This window comes from Bos javanicus, chromosome X (genome assembly GCF_032452875.1).
Source record: "Bos javanicus breed banteng chromosome X, ARS-OSU_banteng_1.0, whole genome shotgun sequence".
NCBI lineage: Eukaryota > Metazoa > Chordata > Mammalia > Artiodactyla > Bovidae > Bos > Bos javanicus.
The window spans coordinates 129,363,451-129,383,561 of NC_083897.1; positions in this window are offsets into that span (position 1 = coordinate 129,363,451).

Here is a 20,111-nt window from a genome sequence, read left to right on the forward strand (position 1 = left end):
ACACTGATTTTTGTATGTTGAATTATCCATGCTTTCCAGGGATTAATCCCACTTGATCATGGTGTGCAGTTTAATGTGCTGTTGAATTTGATCTGCTAATATTTTGTTGAGGAATGTTGTATCTATGTTCATCATTAATATTAGCCTGTAGTTTTCTTATAGAGTCCTTTTTGTTTGGCTTTGATACCAAGGTAATGCTGACCTAATAAAATGAGTTTGGAAAAATTCCTTTCTCTTCCATTCTTTGGGAGAGTCTGAGAAAAATTGATATTAGATCTTCTTCAAATGTTTGGTATATTTTACCAGGGAAGCCATCTAATTCTGAACTTCTGTTTGTTAGGAAATTTTTAAACTACCAATTCAATATTACTCATAATTGGTGTGTTTGGATTTTGTATTTCTTCAGGATTCAGCCTTGGTAGGTTGTATGTTTCCAAAAACTTATCCATTTCTTCTAAGTTATCCAATATATTGGCATATAATTGTTCATAATATTCTTTTATGATCCCTTGTATGTCTGTGGTATCAGTTATTTTTCTAGTTCCTTGAGGTATAAAGTTAGATTGTTTATTTGAGATCATTCTTTTTTCATAATGTAGGCTTTCATCACCATAAAATTCTCTTTTAGCATTGCTTTTGGTATTCTGTTGTATTTTGTGTTGGTGTATGTTGTGTTTTCATTTTCATTTGTCTCAAGATATTTTTTATTTCCCTTTTGCTTTCTTCTTTCATTCATTGGTTGTTCAGGAGTTTGTAGTTTAATTTCCACATATTCTTCAATTTTCCAGCTTTTCTCCTCTTGTTGATTTCTAGTTTCATACTATAATGGGCAGACAAGATTATTGACGTGACTTCAATGTTAAATTTGTTAAGACTTGATTTTTGGTCTAATATATGATTTATCCTGGAGAATGTTTTGTGTGCACTTGAGAAGAACATGTATTCTGCTGCCATTGGATGAAATTTTTCCATATATGCCTGTTAGGGTCATTTGATTTAAAGTATAGTTCATATCCTACATTTTCTTATTGATTTCTCTGTCTGGATGATCTATCCATTGTTGAAAATGGAGTCCTGAAGTTCCTTATTGTTGTTTTGCTGTCTATTTCTCCTTTCAGATATATTTTATTTGCTTTATATATTTAAGTGCACCAATGTTGGGTGCATAAATGTTTACAATTGCTATATCCTTTTGAATTGACCCCTCTATCATTTTATAGTGACCCTCTTTGTCTCTTGTAATAGTTTTTGACTTAAAGTTTATTTTGTCAGATATATGTATAGATACCCTTGCTCTCCATTGGTTTGCATTTGCATGAAAGATCTTTTTCATGTCTTTATTTTCAATTTGTATGTGTCCTTAAAGCTAAAGTGAGTCTCTTGTAGGCAGCATATAGTTGTGTTTTACTTTTTGCTTTTAATTCCTTGACTTTCTATTTTGGTTTCTGTACAGTAGATAAAATAGTCACCTCTCCCAGTCTTAGAAGACTGGTCTTGTGTAGGAGATGAACTTTGCCAATCAACACAACCCAAAATTCTGAGTGCCTGTCAAACCCTTCTGATTGTCAAACCTATACCACCATCTTTGTTTTTAGTGCTTCCATGAGATTAGTGGGTGCCAGGTCTCATCCAGTCCCATCACTTCATTGCAAATAGATGGGGAAATGATGGAAACAGTAACAGACTTTATTTTCTTGGGCTCCAAAATCGCTGCAGATGGTGACTGCAGCCATGATATTAAAAGACGCTTGTTCCTTGGAAGAAAAGCTATGACCAACCTAGACAGCATATTAAAAAGCAGAGACATTGCTGACAAAGGTCCGTCTAGTCAAAGCTATGGTTTTTCCAGTAGTCATGTATGGATGTGAGAGTTGGACCATAACAAAAGCTGAGCACCAAAGAATTGATGCTTTCGAATTGTGGTGTTGGAGAAGACTCTTGAGAGCCCCTCAGACTGCAAGGAGATCAAACCAGTCAATCCTAAAGGAAATCAATCCTGAATATTCATTGGAAAGACTGATGCTTAAGCTGAAGTTCCAATACTTTGGCCACCTGATGAGAAGAACTGACTCATTTGAAAAGACCCTGATGCTGGGAAAGATTGAAGGCAGGAGAAGAAGGAGACGACAGGGATGAGATGGTTGGATGGCATCACCGACTCAATGGACATGAGTTTGAGCAAGCTCCAGGAGTTGGTGATGGACAAGGATGCCTGGTGTGCTTCAGTCCATGGGGTCGCAAAGAGTCAGACACGACTGAGCGACTGAACTGAACCGAAGTCTGACCAGTTCCCTCAAAGTTAGGTCAGTGCCCACATGCCTGTTCAGGCTCCTGAAGAACAGTTAATTGCTTGCCTTGTCCGCTCCCAGATGTATGCTAGTTGAAAGCTGGATCCTCAGGAAGCTGCTGAGAAGGGATATTAGTAATGCAGTCTTGCCCATATCAAGGAGATAAGGGGAGAGAAGGAGCAGAGTGGTCTTACCTACTCAGTCCGTACTGATCCAAGGGAAATAACTGCTGGAAGTACTTGTTGTTGTTGTTGTTTAGTCATTAACTCGTGTCCAATTCTTTGCGACCCCATGGGCTGTAACCCACCAGGTTCCCCTGTCCATGGGATTTCCCAGGCATTAATACTGGAGTGGGTTGCCACTTCCTCCTCCAGGGGATCTTCCCGATCCAGAGATTGAACCCTCATCTCCGCATTGGAAGGCAGATTTTTTACCATTGAGTCACCTGGGAAGCTATATAAAACTTGTTCTCTGTGGTCCCGGGGGAATCAGAAATGCTGAGGCTGTCAGCTCCCAGAGCTAGGTAATTTAGGAGACAGTCTTCAGGTAAAATTTGTAAATTTGGGGTACTAGATGTACAGACAAGTTCCTTCCAGGGAAAACTAGAGACTTGGTTTTATTGTTGGAGTGACGAGGATAAGGTAGAAGATGTATCCCAAAGCCCTTTCAGACTCCAGGTGGAGTCTATCCAGCTCCCAGATGCAGGCTGTTTAGAGGCCTGACCCTCAGCCAGCAGATGGGGAAAATACGCAGTCAAACCCTTTCTAGGGAGAAACTGAAGCTGGCATTTTTGCCTGCTCCCTCTGCACTGAGCCCAGGGGAATAGCTGTCGAAAGTGCCTGTGCACCCATTTAAAAACTGCTTCTTTCTTTTCCGTGGTCCTGGGGGACATGTGAATGGCAAGCCCTTTTGGATCTCTGAGTTATGTGTTTTAGGAGCCTGTCCCTTGGGTTGAAGCTGTAAAAGTTAGAGTATTAGATATGTAGAGAAGTTCCTCCCAGGCAGAAGCTAGAAAGGTGGTTTTATTGTTGTAGCAAGCTAGGGAGAGAAGACAAGGGAAGTGCCCACAAGCCCTTTCAAGATCCAGAAAGAGCACAGTCAGCTCTCAGATGCAAACTAATTAGAAGTCTGAATCTTGGACAGAAGCTGGAAAAGTATGCGGTCAAATCCCTTCTAGGGAAAAACAGAGCTAGGCTTTTTGCCTGTTCCCTTTGTGCTGACTTCCCTGTAGCTCAAATGGTAAAGAATCTGCCTGCAATGCCGGAGACCAGGGTTTGATCCCTGGGTCAGGAAGATCCTCTGGAGATAGGGGTCCACTCCAGTATTCTTGCCTGGAGAATCCCATGGACAGAGAAGCCTAGTGAGCTACAGTCCAGGGGGTCACAGAGTCAGACACGACTGAGCAACACACACACACATGCACTCTGTGCTAAGCCCAGAGGACACCTGTGAGAAATGCCCATGCACCCATTTAAAAACCACTTGTTTTCTGTCATGATGGGGCACTTGTGAATGCCAAGCCTTTTGGCTCTTCAAGCTAGGTTATTTGGGAGCCAGTCCCTCCAGTGGCAACTATAAATGTTGGAATGCCAGATGTATAGTCAAAACCTTTCCTGAGGGAGAATCTGGGAGTTGGAGGTTCCCTCCCAATTGTAAGGCACTGTCTCAAGACGGGGGTTTATGGCGTCAGTGTCTCAGTTCTTCCTACTTGTTTTGTTGTGGGTATTTTTTCAGTCCTCTGATGGGTAGGAGTTATTTAGTTTCTGGATTTCTCTCAGAGAGAATTGATCTATCTGTAGCTATATATATTCAGTGAATCCATGGGAGGAGGGAAACTTAGGAGCCTCCTCATCCATCATCTTGCTGATACACCAGTTCACTCTTTTCCCTAAGGTACAATCTTTCAAGAGTTTCAACTGAAACTCATCAGTATCTACAAGGATTCCTCCTCATTGTAGAGCTCTGAACTCAAGTTTTTAACCTCCAAATGCATTCCTAAGACTTCTGTTCAGTTTCTCAGCCTCTCAACTCTTGCCTTCAAATTGGCAAATGCTTTAGGGGCTCTTGATGAACCACAGTTCCTTACCTATAAAATGGGACTAATACCACAGACCTTGCAATGTTGTTGGAACACTTGCATGAAACAACTTTTGTAAAACAAATAACGCAATGCTTTGTACTTAATAACTGCTCAATCCATGTCATTTTTCTCTCACTTTTTTGTGGATCTAACCCTTCCTTGCAAAATGTTCAAGGAAAAACTACAATGACAGCCATATGGCAGTTTTTCTAGACAAGATTTGAAGGGAGGGAAAGCACTATTTCAACTGTCTTTTCACAGCATCTGAAGCACAAGTACCTTATGCCTATCTTGTATGTGGAATCCAGCATCACTGTTTATCTTTTTTTCAAAATAAGCCATAAAAAAGCACAAGTTATTTAGAGTGAAGTACCTAATTCAGAATGCAATATTTATGAGCTAATTTGAATTTCATATGAGGAAGAACTCTAACATTTTGCTTACCCTTGGAAAAATAAAAATTTGTAGCATATGCATAAATATTATTAGAGGTCAGAGGACACACATGGGCTTAGTGACACTTGTAAATCAGTTCCTCTCCCCCATGAGCGCAGGAAAAGGTATAAAAATACAAACATGGATCACATCACAGAAAATGGCTTTTTTGTTTTCTTGTTTACTTTGAGAGATAAACCTTCCTGCCCCTTCAGAAGCTGGAGACTTCTCTGCAGCAGGTATCTGAAAAGAAATGTCATAATGCAAAAAACTTCCCTTCTTAACTCAGTAAAATTGGCAACCTCAGCCTGCATGAGGGTAACAGTGGCCCTGGCACAGTTTACCATCATCATGGATTGGAATATGAGATCAATGCTGGGCTCTTGGAGATACTTCTTTAAAAACAGCTCTATTGAGTCTATTCACATGCAATAAACCACACCCATTTAAAGTATACATTTCCATGGATTTTTATATATGTGTAAAGATACCACCATAATGAAGATATAGAACATTTCCACTTCCCCACCCAGAGATTCCTGTGACCATCTGTAGTCCATCTCTCCTTTTACCCTCAGTCCCAGGTACCCACTGATATGCTGTCTCAATAGATCAATTTGCATTCCTATATTATTTTGTATTTTCTAGAATTTTATATAAATGTAATCATACAGTGTAAGTCTTTTTTTGTCTAGCTTCTCTCACTTATCGTAATGTATTTGAGGTTCATCATACTATTGCATATATCAGCAATTCATTCCTATGTATTACTGAGTAGTATTCCATCGTATAAGTACACTACAATTTGTTTTATGTTTTCACTTATTGATGACATTTGTATTATTTCCAACTTTCACTATTACAAACAAAAGTGCTGTTGACATTCACATATAAGTCATTTTGTGGATATGTGTTTTCATTTCTCTTGAGTAAATACCTGGAGTGGAATGGCTAGATAATATGGTAGGTTTGTGTTTAACTTTATTAGAAATTGACAAATCATTTTCTAGCATGATTGTACTACCTTATATCCCCACCAGCAATGTGTGAGAGTTCTAGTTTTGGGGATACTCCTTAACATGCATTATATTTATTTAAAGAAATTAACTCAGGACAACTAGCCTATAGTAGGTATATAGTAAGGCTTGGCATTGAGTTCTTTATTTATCCTCTACCATCTTATCAATAAATGCTATCTATTATTATTATCATCAGCTATGCATTATTAAGGCTATGTGCCAAGGACTTATGAAGAGTTATATATTTATCATCTTATTTACTCTTCCCAAGATCTTGAAATATAGATATTCATTATATATACTTTGCAGAGAAAGAAACTGTAATTCAGAAAAGTTAAATGACTTGCTAAAAAATCTCATGACAAATGAGTGACTATCTGAAATTCAAACCCAGACAATGTAATTAGAAAGCTCAAGCATTTAAGCATTATGTTGGCTGGGCTTGCATTCTAACAGGATTAAGAGTGAATATGGGTGCATTGCTATCATCCTTCCATGCAGGTTGTCATAATATATATGTTATTACTTGCTCTTTGGTAAACCACTCAACAGATAGAGTACTCGGTGTTTCAGCAGCTTATGTCCCATTCTGATTTGTAAATTCATGGCACCTAAGTACAAATCATGGAGAGAAATAACCCTCTGACATACAGATGGCTAACAAACACATGAAAAGATGCTCAACATCACTCATTATCAGAGAAATGCAAATCAAAACCACTATGAGGTACCATTTCACACCAGTCAGAATGGCTGCGATCCAAAAGTCTACAAATAATAAATGCTGGAGAGGGTGTGGAGAAAAGGGAACCCTCTTACACTGTTGGTGGGAATGCAAACTAGTACAGCCACTATGGAGAACAGTGTGGAGATTCCTTAAAAAACTGGAAATAGAACTGCCTTATGATCCAGCAATCCCGCTGCTGGGCATACACACTGAGGAAACCAGAAGGGAAAGAGACACGTGTACCCCAATGTTCATTGCAGCACTGTTTATAATAGCCAGGACATGGAAGCAACCTAGATGTCCATCAGCAGATGAATGGATAAGAAAGCTATGGTACATATACACAATGGAGTATTACTCAGCCATTAAAAAGAATACATTTGAATCAATTCTAATGAGGTGGATGAAACTGGAGCCTATTATACAGAGTGAAGTAAGCCAGAAGGAAAAACACCAATACAGTATACGCATATATATGGAATTTAGAAAGATGGTAACAATAACCCGGTGTACGAGACAGCAAAAGAGACACTGACGTATAGAACAGTCTTATGGACTCTGTGGGAGAGGGAGAGGGTGGGAAGATTTGGGAGAATGGCACTGAAACATGTAAAATATCATGCATGAAATGAGATGCCAGTCCAGGTTCAATGCACGATACTGGATGCTTGGGGCTGGTGCACTGGGACGACCCAGAGGGATGGTATGGGGAGGGAGGAGGGAGGAGGGTTCAGGATGGGGAACACATGTATACCTGTGGTGGATTCATTTTGATATTTGGCAAAACTAATACAATTATGTAAAGTTTAAAAATAAAATAAAATTAATTAAGAGGTTAAAAAAAAAAAAAAAGAAATAACCCTCTATATCCCATATCTCGTTTGTCCCCTCTGTTTCATTAGATTACTCTGTCCAAGTGTCTAAGCCTTCTCCAGAACAGCCTTTACCTGAAATGCTGCTTGAAAAGATAGGTAACTACCAAATTGGAAAAGTGCCTGAGAGTGCCTCCTACTCAAGCTCCACATATGCCTGTCCCATCAGCCAGCAATTCCACTCCTAGATGCTTAAAAGAAATGAATATATATATTCACCAAAGGAAGCATGTTAGGATATTCATAGCAGCACTACTTGTAATAGCCCCAAATGGGAAAAAAACCCAAAAGACCATCAACAGTATAGAAGTACATTATGTGGAAGAATTGATGCTTTTGAACTGGTGTTGAAGAAGACTCTTGAGAGTCCCTTGAACTGCAAGGAGATCAAACCAGTCCATCCTAAAGAAAATCAGTCCTGAATATTCATTGGAAGAACTGATGCTGAAGCTGAAATTCCAATACTTTGACCACCTGATGCAAAGAACCAACTCATTGGAAAAGCCCCTGATGCTGGAAAAGATTGAAGGCGGGAAGAGAAGGGGACAACAGAGGTTGGATGGCATCACCAACGCGATGGACACGAGTTTGAGTAGGCTCCAGTGATGGACAGGGATGCCTGGTGTGCTGCAGTCCATGGGGTCAGAAAGAGTCAGACACAACTGAGTGACTGAACTGAACTGATACAAAACATAATTCACAGCAATGAAAATCAATACATTATAACTATATGCAAAAGTAGATGCCACATATGTATAAAAATACACATAAACATAATACTGAGTGAAAGAAACCAGACCTAGAAGAATACATGTAATATGATTCCATTTATATAAAGTTTTAAAATAGGCAAAAATAGTCTATGGTATTTAAAGTCAGATAAATGGTTATCCTTCTTGGTGAGCATAGTGGGGGTGTGGTCTGATATAAGTGACTAGAAGGGAACATAAGGAAGGCCTCTGAGAGTATTGGTAATGTTCTGTTAATATGGGTGTTAGTTAAATTATTAGTGTTTAATTTGTGAAAATTCTTTAAGCTGAATACTTTTTTTGTACCTTCATAAGTCATATTTCAATTTCAAAATTCAAAAGCAATTAATCCCTTACTCTGTCTCACCCCTTCACCTCCAACTCCAAAACCATTTTACAAGGCTGTTGATAGCACCATTTTCTTTCATTGACTGTGCTCTCAAGCATCTACTTAAAGATTACTTCAAGAGAAACTGGGATAAAACCAGTTTTTTCAACAATAAGACTTTAACAAAATTCCCTCTCCCACAACCAAATGTGTATCTTCCTTCCCCCCTGTTCCTCCATATGAAGACAGAAAAACAAAAATTGAAAATATGAATGAGAGGCTTGAATTCCATAAAGTCTTTAGGTAGAAATGAGTATGTCCAGCAAATGAATCCTAAGGGACAGTCTTGGACAATGAACCACTCAACGAGTCATGCAGTCAGCATAAAACAAAGAAGCAAGCAATGTGGATATTAAAAGAATTTTTGTTTTATACTTCAGTTTGCTAAGGAAAAAAATCACTGATCTTGGCCTGCCTCCACTAGGAAGTAGGGCTCTCCATATTGAACTACAGCTTTCAAAAACCAGCAGCCACCACAGCTATCAGAACTGCCCATAAGTTTAGACACAATGAAACTAGAGACCAGCTGCTTAAAATAGTTTGAAATGTGTTGGTCTTTTAATACATGTTCATACTTATTAATTAAGCACCTTAAATCATAGGAGAAGAGAATAGCCAGCTGAAGTTTTCCTCTTTGGATGCTTTCTGCCATTGATTTCTGTGCTTTAGATGGCAAAGTTGTCCCTTGTAGGATTGTAACCCACCCATCATTTTTTATCATTCAGTTTTATTATTGGCTGAATTTCCTGTGTACAGCAAAAGCTGCAGAAATCTGTGAAATTCCTTTGGTTATGCTTATCAGAAGAAATACATCTATTGTTTTTGTCTCCTTTAGATATATTTGAATTCTGCCTTTAAAGTGAGCTATCTAATCTCAGAGCAGAGAGTAAATAGAAATTAACAGAGGAAGTACTTCTTGTTGTTTAGTAGCTTAGTTGTGTCTGACTCTTTTACAACCCCATGGACTGTAGCCCTGGAGAAGGCAATGGCACCCCACTCTGGTACTCTTGCCTGGAAAATCCCACGGACAGAGGAGCCTGGTAGGCTGCAGTCCATGGGGTCGCTGGGAGTCGGACACGACTGAGTGACTTCACTTTCACTTTTCACTTTCATGCATTGGAGAAGGAAATGGCAACCCACTCCAGTGTTCTTGCCTGGAGAATCCCAGGGACGGGGGAGCCTGGTGGGCTGCAGTCTATGGGGTCGCACAGAGTCGGACACGACTGAAGTGACTTAGCAGCAGCAGCAGCAGGACTTGTAGCCCTCCAGGCTTCTCTGTCCGTGGGATTTCCCAGGCAAGAATACTGGAGTGGGTAGCCATTCCCCTCTCTGGGGGATCTTCCCGACCCAGGGATTGAACCCACGTCTCCTGCATTGCAGGCAGATTCTTTACTGCTGAGCCACCAGGGAAGTACTTAGCCACCTGAGGAAGTACTTAGTGCCTGACTCACAAAAGTATGATTCTTGGATAGCAAAGTTGGCATTGCCCAAGAGATTGTTAGAAATGCAGACTCTCAGGCCCCCAAATCTGCATTTTAATCAAGTTCCCACATGATGCCTATACATGTTCATGTTTGATAAGCCCTGCTGCGGGGTATACAGAAAACACTGAATAGTAGATATATTTTTTCCCATTTTGCATTAAACATAGCATGTTTTTTCTTATAGCATGTAAAATAAGTACCAATTTTTAGATTGTGGCCCAATTCTCATAATATAAGTAGAAAAAGCCTATTAAAATTCTCTATGAGGCTGGGAGCCTTATCTGTTTATATCTGTGTTTATGTCAAAAGGACAAAATGAATTGCTTAGAGGGAAACCAGGAGTGCTGGGACTCGTAGATACGGATGGTCAATATAGACAACCCATAAGCCCAGGGCAGAAGATGATGCCAAAAGTGCACATGATGCTGACCACCTGTCTGTCTGTGGGAGACCGGTACTTTGTGGGCAGGGGAAGCACTGTAATGCTGCAGGGAATCACACCGTTCTTCCTCATGGCAAAGACTACTTATCATCCTCCAGGATCCATTATCCCTTTTCTCCTTTTCACAATAACCTCCCTCCACACATATGAAGTTTTATCAGGGCATATCTAGCTAGAGACTACATTTATCATCCTGCCTTGCAGGTAAGTGTGGCCACGATACTAAATTATCCCAATAGAATGTGAGCAAGAAGATGTATATACCTCTCATCCTTAAAAGGAAACTATTTGGCCCACCCTCCTTTTTTCTCTCTTTCCCAGCACATGTGGTGCTGGGAAAACAGCTTTGACCATTAAGGGCAATACCCAAGTGCAGAAAGCTGCAACTAAATATATAGAGAGATGTCAACAAAAAAACAACCTAATTTGCCCTATATAACCCCAGAAAGGCTGAGAAATAGGAGGCACAAATACCTCAGAAGGTAGAGTGAAATATAGGAAAACTGACTGAAAGCATATTAAGGAAAGTTAGACCCCCAGTTCCTCTCTGTAACCAATCCCAGCCAGCCACCACCACTTTACAACCCAGCATAGCCAGGAGATCTCATCTCTGGAACAATTCAGCCTGAGAGGCTCCGTCTGGCGCAGTAAAAGGTATGGGAGAGAAGCAGGCAGACTTTTAAAACTTTCTTTCCTTTTTTTTACTTTTAGAACCCACAGTCAGGGTTCTAATCCTCCAGGTAGAATTTTGGAAGAGTCTTTTCTGAAGAAACAATTCCAAGAGAAAAAGCCTTATCAATGCTCAAATTTGAGGAGTCCCTAGCAAAATGGCTGGGCCACACTCAATCACACAGAGCTTTTAGTTAGTTTTCCATTGTTTTATATTGTACTTGGCATTTGGTGAGTTCTTGCACTCTAACTCATTTCCTTAATTTCTTGGAAATGTTCTGTTATTACCTCTTTTATAACTTCTTAACCTCCTTTTAACTTTTTTTGAAAACAAGAGGTACGCATCAATAAAATGCAACATTTTAAGTGCCAGAATAACAGGAATAAACAGGAAACCCCTAAAAACTCCCAAAGGAGAAATAAAGTTTGCTCACAAAGAATTAGGAATCAATTTGTAATCATATTTCCCAGTTCAATTCAGTCTCTCATTCGTGTCCAACTCTTTGTGACCCCATGAACCGCAGCACGCCAGGCCTCCCTGTCCATCACTAACTCCCAGAGTCCACCCAAACCCATGTCCATTGAGTCGGTGATGCCATCCAACCATCTCATCTTCTGTAGTTCCCTGCTCCTCCTGCCCTCAATCCCTCCCAGCATCAGAGTCTTTTCCAATGAGTCAACTCTTCGCATGAGGTGGCCAAAGTACTGGAGTTTCAGCTTTAGCATCATTCTTTCCAAAGAACACCCAGGGCTGATCTCCTTCAGAATGGACTGGTTGGATCTCCTTGCAGTCCAAGGGACTCTCAAGAGTCTGCTCCAACACCACATTTCAAAAGCATCAATTCTTCGGTGCTCAGCTTTCTTTAGAGCCCAACTCTCAGTAGTAACACTGAAAGCTGGAGCAGTGCTCACAACATTCTGACTAAAGATTATTTTCATTCTGGAATTCTATATCCAGACAAACTAACATTTAAGAGCGAACATTTTCAGGCATGAAAAGATTCTGAAATGTATTTCCAGAGAGCTACTCCAGGATGTACTTCACTATCACAAAGGAATAAACCTACAAAGTGGAAGACTTAGGATACAGGGAACAGGGAATTCAACACAGAGAAGAGAAAGGAGAATTTATTAACAGAGGAAATTGTGACAGAACAGCTATGTAGCTGATCTAAAGAACAACAAGTACAGAATGAATCAGAACAGGAGACTCTAGGACAGATGTCTTATGGGGGAGAGGAGAGGAGATGAAACTGATAGACTACTGGATGTGTTTGATAGTATTGAGAAGCACCTGTAACTATGGAGGAGTTGGGAAAGAATTAGCAGATGATATATATAAACCTAAGCAAAGAAAGAAAAGGCAATTATTACCTACAGAAAAAAATGCACAGTAAAGAAATGGAATTATTGTATGCTATATTCCTCAACTGTGAACAATTTTACATGATCATAGTCATTTTAACACAGGGTATTCATTTAACCAAAAGTTATGATACGACTTATTGGAAAGATGAGGAGAGGGACAATATGCAGTGTGTAGGGGTACTAAATTTTGATGTTTTACTATAGGAAGTAAATAGACAATGTACAAAATGGATAAATAAGAAATAATACTATAAATATGAAACTTTGTGTATGTAGATAAATAGAAGAAATAGCTAAGACAGTAGACAGTAGTTTTCTCTGAGGAGTGATTCTCAGGCCTAGGGAGGAGTTGAGCAGCAGCTATATTTTCTTACAAGCTTTTTAGTGCTAATTGTGTTTTTAAAAATTAAGTACAATGGCACCCCACTCCAGTACTCTTGCTTGGAAAATCCCATGGACAGAGGAGCCTGGTAGGCTGTAGTCCATGGGGTTTCGAAGAGTCAGACACGACTGAGCAACTTCACTTTCACTTTTCACTTTCATGCATTGGAGAAGGAAATGGCAACCCACTCCAGTGTTCTTGCCTGGAGAATCCCATGGACAGGGGAGCCTGGTAGGCTGCAGTCCATGGGGTCGCACAGAGTCAGACACGACTGAAGTGACTTAGCAGCATTAATTTGGTAAAAATAAAAATACAGGGAAGTCAATAACAAACTGCTTCTCTGGAAAGTATTCTGTGGTAATTTGAATTTTCTCTCTGTCTCTCTCTCTCTAACTGTAGCATGGAATGATGTATTTCTTGTTAAGAAGTGTCAGGTGTCAGGAAGCAAGTGAGCACTATATGTTTGTGGTGATCCCAGAATCCCTGAGATCACATCAGAGCGTTCTGCTCATATGAGGACTGGCCCTAGTGGGCCATTAGTGTGTGCATCTGGTAACACTGCAACAGTAATTTCTAAATAAGGTCAGCATTCTTGCGCAAACAGATATGACAGCATGATTAAATGATGAAAATCAAGCCCAAGGGCATTTTAACAGGAGTTATAGTCCTGGAAGTAAAATGAGGATCAGAAGGCCTGGACAAAGGAGTGTCAGATATGAACTTAGGCCTCAGTGTCCTGAGCATTCAGGAATCTTGCTTTCTTAGCCAAGAATCATCATCGGTTTCATCTGACATGAGAGTCAGTCTTCCTCTAGGCAATGCCAGATAGATGACGCAGAATGGCACAGATCCAGAGCAGAGCCACGCAGGGCCAACAGCCGCCTGGGCATAAGGGAAGTCAGGCCTAAAAGAGACCTTCAGTTTTTATTACTCATCATCCTGACTTAGTGCCTCTTCAGCCATCTTTGTGACAGCCAGGAGCAGTGACCAGTGGAGCATTCAGTCAACAAATGTTATCATCACTGCAATAATAATCATGTCATCACCCATCATAATGGTGTTTGTTCTGAGAGAAGACACAGAAGGCTTAGGGTTTCCATTTGGGAAAAGCCAAGAAGGAAAAAGGCGATATAAGTAGGACAGGTTTGCCAATAGGGGTGGAATGGAAGAGGGCATGTGGAATTGAGAATGAAATAAAGGGATAAAAGACAAGTGGCAGTGAGGAAAGTGGCACCATAAGAGCTACACGACAACAGCTAGAAATAAACTGGTTTCACAATAGTGTTGAGAGCAAGAGACGGGTAATTTTCTGCCACAGTCACATTATATCCACCATACAGTGTGTTCACTAGTCAGATATACCATTGGTAATATTTTCAGTTACGTAGGAGATGCTGTCAGTGCTCCTCCCACATCCTCTCTGATCTCCTACCATGCCCATCTTACCAGCCTGACCTCCAGTGGCTGGTGCATACGTCTTTGCCAGAAGGCTGACTTGGGGCTGCTGGAACCAACTTCTCCCCCACACACAACAGTGCCTGGGAACCAACTCTGAACAGATATCTGATGAGTGTGGAGGTAAACATACCTCAGATATCTGGCTCCTTCGGTGGATTATGCTGAGATGTCTGTTTTCTGTTTCCAGGGCTGCTCACTGTGGTAGCTGGTCTTTTTAAAGCACCTTTTATTGACTGTCTCCCCTGCCCTATATCCCCTCACATTCCCAACCAGTGTTCCTGTACCTCCCTAAAACACTTTGTATGTTCTTTTTTTTTTTTTTTAATTGACTGTGCCCTGCAGCTTGCTGGATCTTAGTTCCCCTACCAGGGATTGAACCTGTGTCCCTAGCACTGAAAGCACATTGGTCCTAATCACTGAACCACCAGGTACTTCTGTATATTCAATTCTTACCTAACATTCTGCCTCTGAAGAAAACCCGACCAGGACAAACATAAGCAGCATTGAAAGTAGATCTATAGAGAGTTATGCCTGCTACTGCAGTATGGTCAAGGGCATCCCAGAGAACAAAGGCTGACTAGTAACTACAGCTCCTTCCCCGACTGCACCTCTGCCATGAAAAGAATCCTTTTTCTGTCTAATGGGGACAATCAGCCTAAGGGTAAACTATGGAAACAATTCAGTCCAAAGAAGAGGATTTTTAAATATAATATCTCCAAGGCAGACTGTGTATTTATAAGAGTCTTAGGCTGGTTGAAAGAAAGTGAAAGTGAAAGTTGCTCAGTCATGTCCAACTTTTTGGGACCCCATGGACTATAGCCTGCCAGGCTCCTCTGTCCATGGAATTCTCCAGGCCAGAATACTGGAGTGGGTACCTGGTCCCTTCTCCAAAGGATCTTCCCAACCCAGGGCTCAAACCCAGGTCTCTCATATTACAGGCAGATTCTTTACTGTCTGAGCCACCACAGAAGCCCAAGAATACTGAAGTGGGTAGCCTGTCCCTTCTCCAGGGTATCTTCCCCACCCAGGAATCGAACCCCAGTCTCCTGCATTATAGGTGGATTCTTTACCAGCTGAGCTACCAGGGAAACTCTAGGTAGGCTAGCAGGGGCAATGTCAATTCATTTTAAATTCTAAGATTATATTCCTCTCACACAGTTCAAAGCGATGTACTGCCTGCCAACCAGGATATGGTTTTTGTCACATTATATGTGAGAACAATCATAGGAATAACATTGGCCCTACTCTATAGAAGATTAACATTATAATTTGTATTAAGAAGACATATAATACAGATTTATCTGTGATACATAGTTAATATAGTTCTGTGACATATAATCACTCTCATGTAGGTAGTTGCATTAAATGTCTGAAGTTGCAGCAGAGAGGGCTACTTGCAAGTAAGCTCTTGAAGATCTTGATGGCAGGACAATGGTTGGAAAGTAGAAACTGGTAGACAGTTCCCCCACCCCACCCCTGCAAGGGTGCCAGAGATTAAGAACAATCCCAAAGCCCCCAGATTTCAGGTTTTCCAGAAGGAAAATGATCTCACCTTGATGAGAGAGAGTTCAGGTATATCTTTGGCCTAGGAACAGTGGTTGTAGCCAAATGGAAAGAGAGGTTGGGTATCCCCTAGCCAACTAACCCTCAGAATACTTTCTAGATTGTCTCTGCCACTGGGGACCAGACTAGTATTCCATGCAAATGACACTTCAAACAGTTGTGAATAAAACAGGAGAGTTGATTCTCTGATGTGATTCTAAAACTCTCAGAGAACAATGCAGAGCTCTCTTAAGACATAATAAAAATATAGCCTAGGTGAGGGAGAGTACTTGTTCCCACTGCAGCTTAATGAGTGAATAAATGCAAAAGGGACTGTAGCCACACCAGACAAACAGCAGGGAGTTTAGTCCCTCAAATAATTCAATAAATATTTATTGAACATGTATACATGGCAACATGATATTGTGCTAAATATCAAAGAGGTAGTGTTTCTTTTAAAGATACAGTGTTCAATAATAAGAAGGATGACTTATCGTGGTGCTTACAATGTGCCAGGCACTATTCTACTTTATAAGGTTTGTAAGATACAGCTACAAGATCCTTTCATCCCCCACTTTTACACATGGGGACAGAGATTAAGTTATTTGCTCATAGTCATGCAAATGGTTAGTGCTAGATCTGGGATTAGAGTGTGCTGCCCCCAGGTAGTCCTAGCCTCTATTGCTCCATTGCCTTGGAATTTACATGCTAGTGAACAAAAAGATCTTATATAAGATATTAATCATATTTGCAATCATTTAATTTCAATCTTAATCTAGACTTTGTAGGAGGTGTTATGTACAGAGTGCCCTGAGCATGTTCACCAGCTTATTCACTCCATAAATACATACTGATTGCCTACTCTGTGCCAGGTTCTGTGGGAGATACTGGGAATTTAATGAGAGCAAAACAGATACCTCCTCTGCTGTCCTGTGCAGGGAGGAGGGTGTGAGACATTATTTGAATAATGACATACACTTATATGTGATTGCAAAGGTGGTTAATGCTTTGAAGGGAACTACTGAGATTATTAAGAACATATAATATGAGGACTTGACATTTAAAACGAGATCAAATGAGATCTGAAGAATGAGTAACAGTTACCGTGGTAAGGAGAAGAGGAAAATACATTTCAGGGAAGTGTGTACCAAAGCTCCAAGGTAAGAAAATCTAAGGCACTGAGAGAAAACCAATGAGGTTGTATTCCCATGAGTGAGAGGGAGAGTAGAATGCAAGGCTGGTGGGGAGGGGTCACATGACTTATCAGTCAATTAGGTTACTTTTGAAAGCAGAAGGCCCTCTTTTTTTTTTCCACTGTGCTGTCCTGGCCTGTGGGATCTTAGTTCCCTGACCAGAGATGGAACCTGCGCCCCCTGTATTTGAAGCCCAGAGTCTTAACCACTGGACTGCCAGGGAAGTCCCCTTGAAAGTGAAAGGGATGCTGATAATAATTAAACCAGGACAACAGGCATAAACAGGTTTCGAATTGGGTAAATTGGGACAGATGGTGACTCTAATTTAGGCCTTGTAAAGGTTTTATTCTCTATCCTAAGAATAATAAGAAGCCGTTGCATGATTTTAAATGAGAGGTGGGGGACATGTATAATTATATTTTATTATGATTATTTTTAAGAACGCTCTAGCTGTAATGTGGAGAAGGCAATGGCACCCCACTCCAGTACTTTTGCCTGGAAAATCCCATGGACGGAGGAGCCTGGTAGGCTGCAGTCCATGGGGTCTCTAGAGTCGGACACAACTGAGCGACTTCACTTTTACTTTTCACTTTCATGCATTGGAGAAGGAAATGGCAACCCACTCCAGTGTTCTTGCCTGGAGAATCCCAGGGACGGGGAGCCTGGTGGGCTGCCGTCTATGGGGTCGCACAGAGTCGGACACGACTGAAGCGACTTAGCAGCAGCAGCAGCAGCAGCTGTAATGTGGAGAATAGATAACACAGTGATAGCAAATGCAGAAAGACAAATAAGGACATTATAATAAGAATCCAAGTGAGAAATGATGGTGCTTTGGACCAGAGTGAAAGTAATGGAGATGGAAAGAAGGAGATGGAACATAGTGATCATGACTAGTAAAATCAGTACAACTTGAAGACTGATTGGGTTTGAGGAATAGAGAGGGTGATACAGGAGCAACCTGGAAACTGATTAATGAGATCAGGAGAAGCAAGAAAGAAATGGCCAAATAAAGAATGAAGAATGAAAGAAATGGTCAAACAAATGTCTGAATGGCCATTTACTCCCCATGAGGAATCTGAAGAGTCTAAGAAACTGGCATCCCGGCATTAGGGATTACTTCTCATAGCCCCATTGTTTCCCACCTTGGCTCTTGGATACAAACCATTTCTTGTGGTATAAACACATATGCACAATTAAAGAATGCAGGTTTATCTGAGGGACCTAGAACTAAGCGAGTGGCAGAAGCAAAAAATGGTGTTCAAGGATGGCAATATGATTTCAGAAAGGAAATGCATGTTGAAAAGATTTGGAAGAGAAGGAAGGACCTGTCTTGTAAAAGAAATAGGCATTCCAGATAGAAGGAAAGGCATATGAACAAATCCTACTAGGTTGTATGTTGAGTATGTTAGTGACTTTCCAGGGCTTCCCTGGTAGCTCAGTTGGTAAAGAATCCACCTGCAATGCAGGAGACCCCAGTTTGATTCCTGGGTTAGGAAGATCCGTGGAGAAGGGGTAGGCAACCACTCCAGTATTCATGGGTTTCCCGGGTGGCTCATATGGTAAAGAATCCACCTGCAATGTGGGAGACCTGGATTCGATCCCTATATTGGGAAGATCCCTTGGAGGAGGGCATGGCAACCCACTCCAATATTCTGGCCTGGAGAATCCCCATGGACAGAGGAGCCTGGCAGGCTATAGTCCATAGGGTTACAAAGAGTCAGACACAACCGAGCGACTAAGCACAGCCCAGTACAGTGACTTTCCAAAGGTATCATTTAATGTTAAAGGGGTCTTTCTTTCTTTTTAAAATAAAAGTAGAAAATAAGGAACAAGCCCAAAATAGTTTCCCTTCCAAAGGAATCACTTTCCCTTTTCTGGACCACTGTCAGATGTCATCTGATTCTGTCCCAATTGAAACAACCAAATTGGGAGGAAAAATCCCTTCAAGGGAATTATACAAAGCACACTGATTTACCTCGTGGATAAGTGAAGTCAGAATATAAGTTCTCTTAGCTAGCATATCTTTTGGGTTGTTGTTTTTAATTTACTTATGTCTGAGGTTGATCAAAGTAAACTATGTTTAAAACAGCTCAAAGTTCCTCTTACTGATTTTAATCAAAATGGAAATAATGTGTACTTTGTTGTCCTTTCCAGTATTATACTTCTCACTCTCATTTGACTTGAATACAAGAGTACAAGCATAACCAGAAATTATAATTATTATTGATATTTCTATAATGGGGCTTCCTGGTGGCTCAGACAGTAAAGAGTCTGCCTGCAGTGCAGAAAACCTGGGTTCGATCCATGGGTTCTGACGATCCCCTGGAGAAGGAAATGGCAACCCACTCTAGTATTCTTGCCTGGAGAATCCTCATGGACAGAGGAGCCTGGCAGGCTACAGTCCATGGGTGGCAAAGAGTCAGATACGACTGAGTGACTACCACACACACATAATGTTTCCATCTGTATATTCAACTGCATTGTATCAGTTCAGTTCAGTCGCTCCATCGTGTCTGACTCTTTGTGACCCCATGAACCCCAGCACGCCAGGCCTCCCTGTCCATCACCAACTCCTGGAGCTTACCCAAACCCATGTCCATTTAGTCGGTGATGCCATCCAACCATCTCATCCTACATCGTCCCCTTCTCCTCCTGCCCTCAATCTTTCCCAGCATCAAGGTCTTTACAAATGAGTCAGTTTTTCACATCAGGGGACTAAAGTATTGGAATTTCAGCTTCAACATCAGTCCTTCCAGTGAACACCCAGGACTGATCTGTTTTAGGATGGACTGGTTGGATCTCCTTTCAGTCCAAGGGACTCTCAAGAGTCTTCTCCAACACCACAGTTCAAAAGCATCAATTCTTTGGCACTCAGCTTTCTTTATAGCCCAACTCTCACATCCATACATGACTACTGGAAAAACCATAGCCTTGACTAGATGGACCTTTGTTGACAAAGTAATGACTCTGCTTTTTAATATGCTGTCTAGGTTGCTCATAACTTTTCTTCCAAGG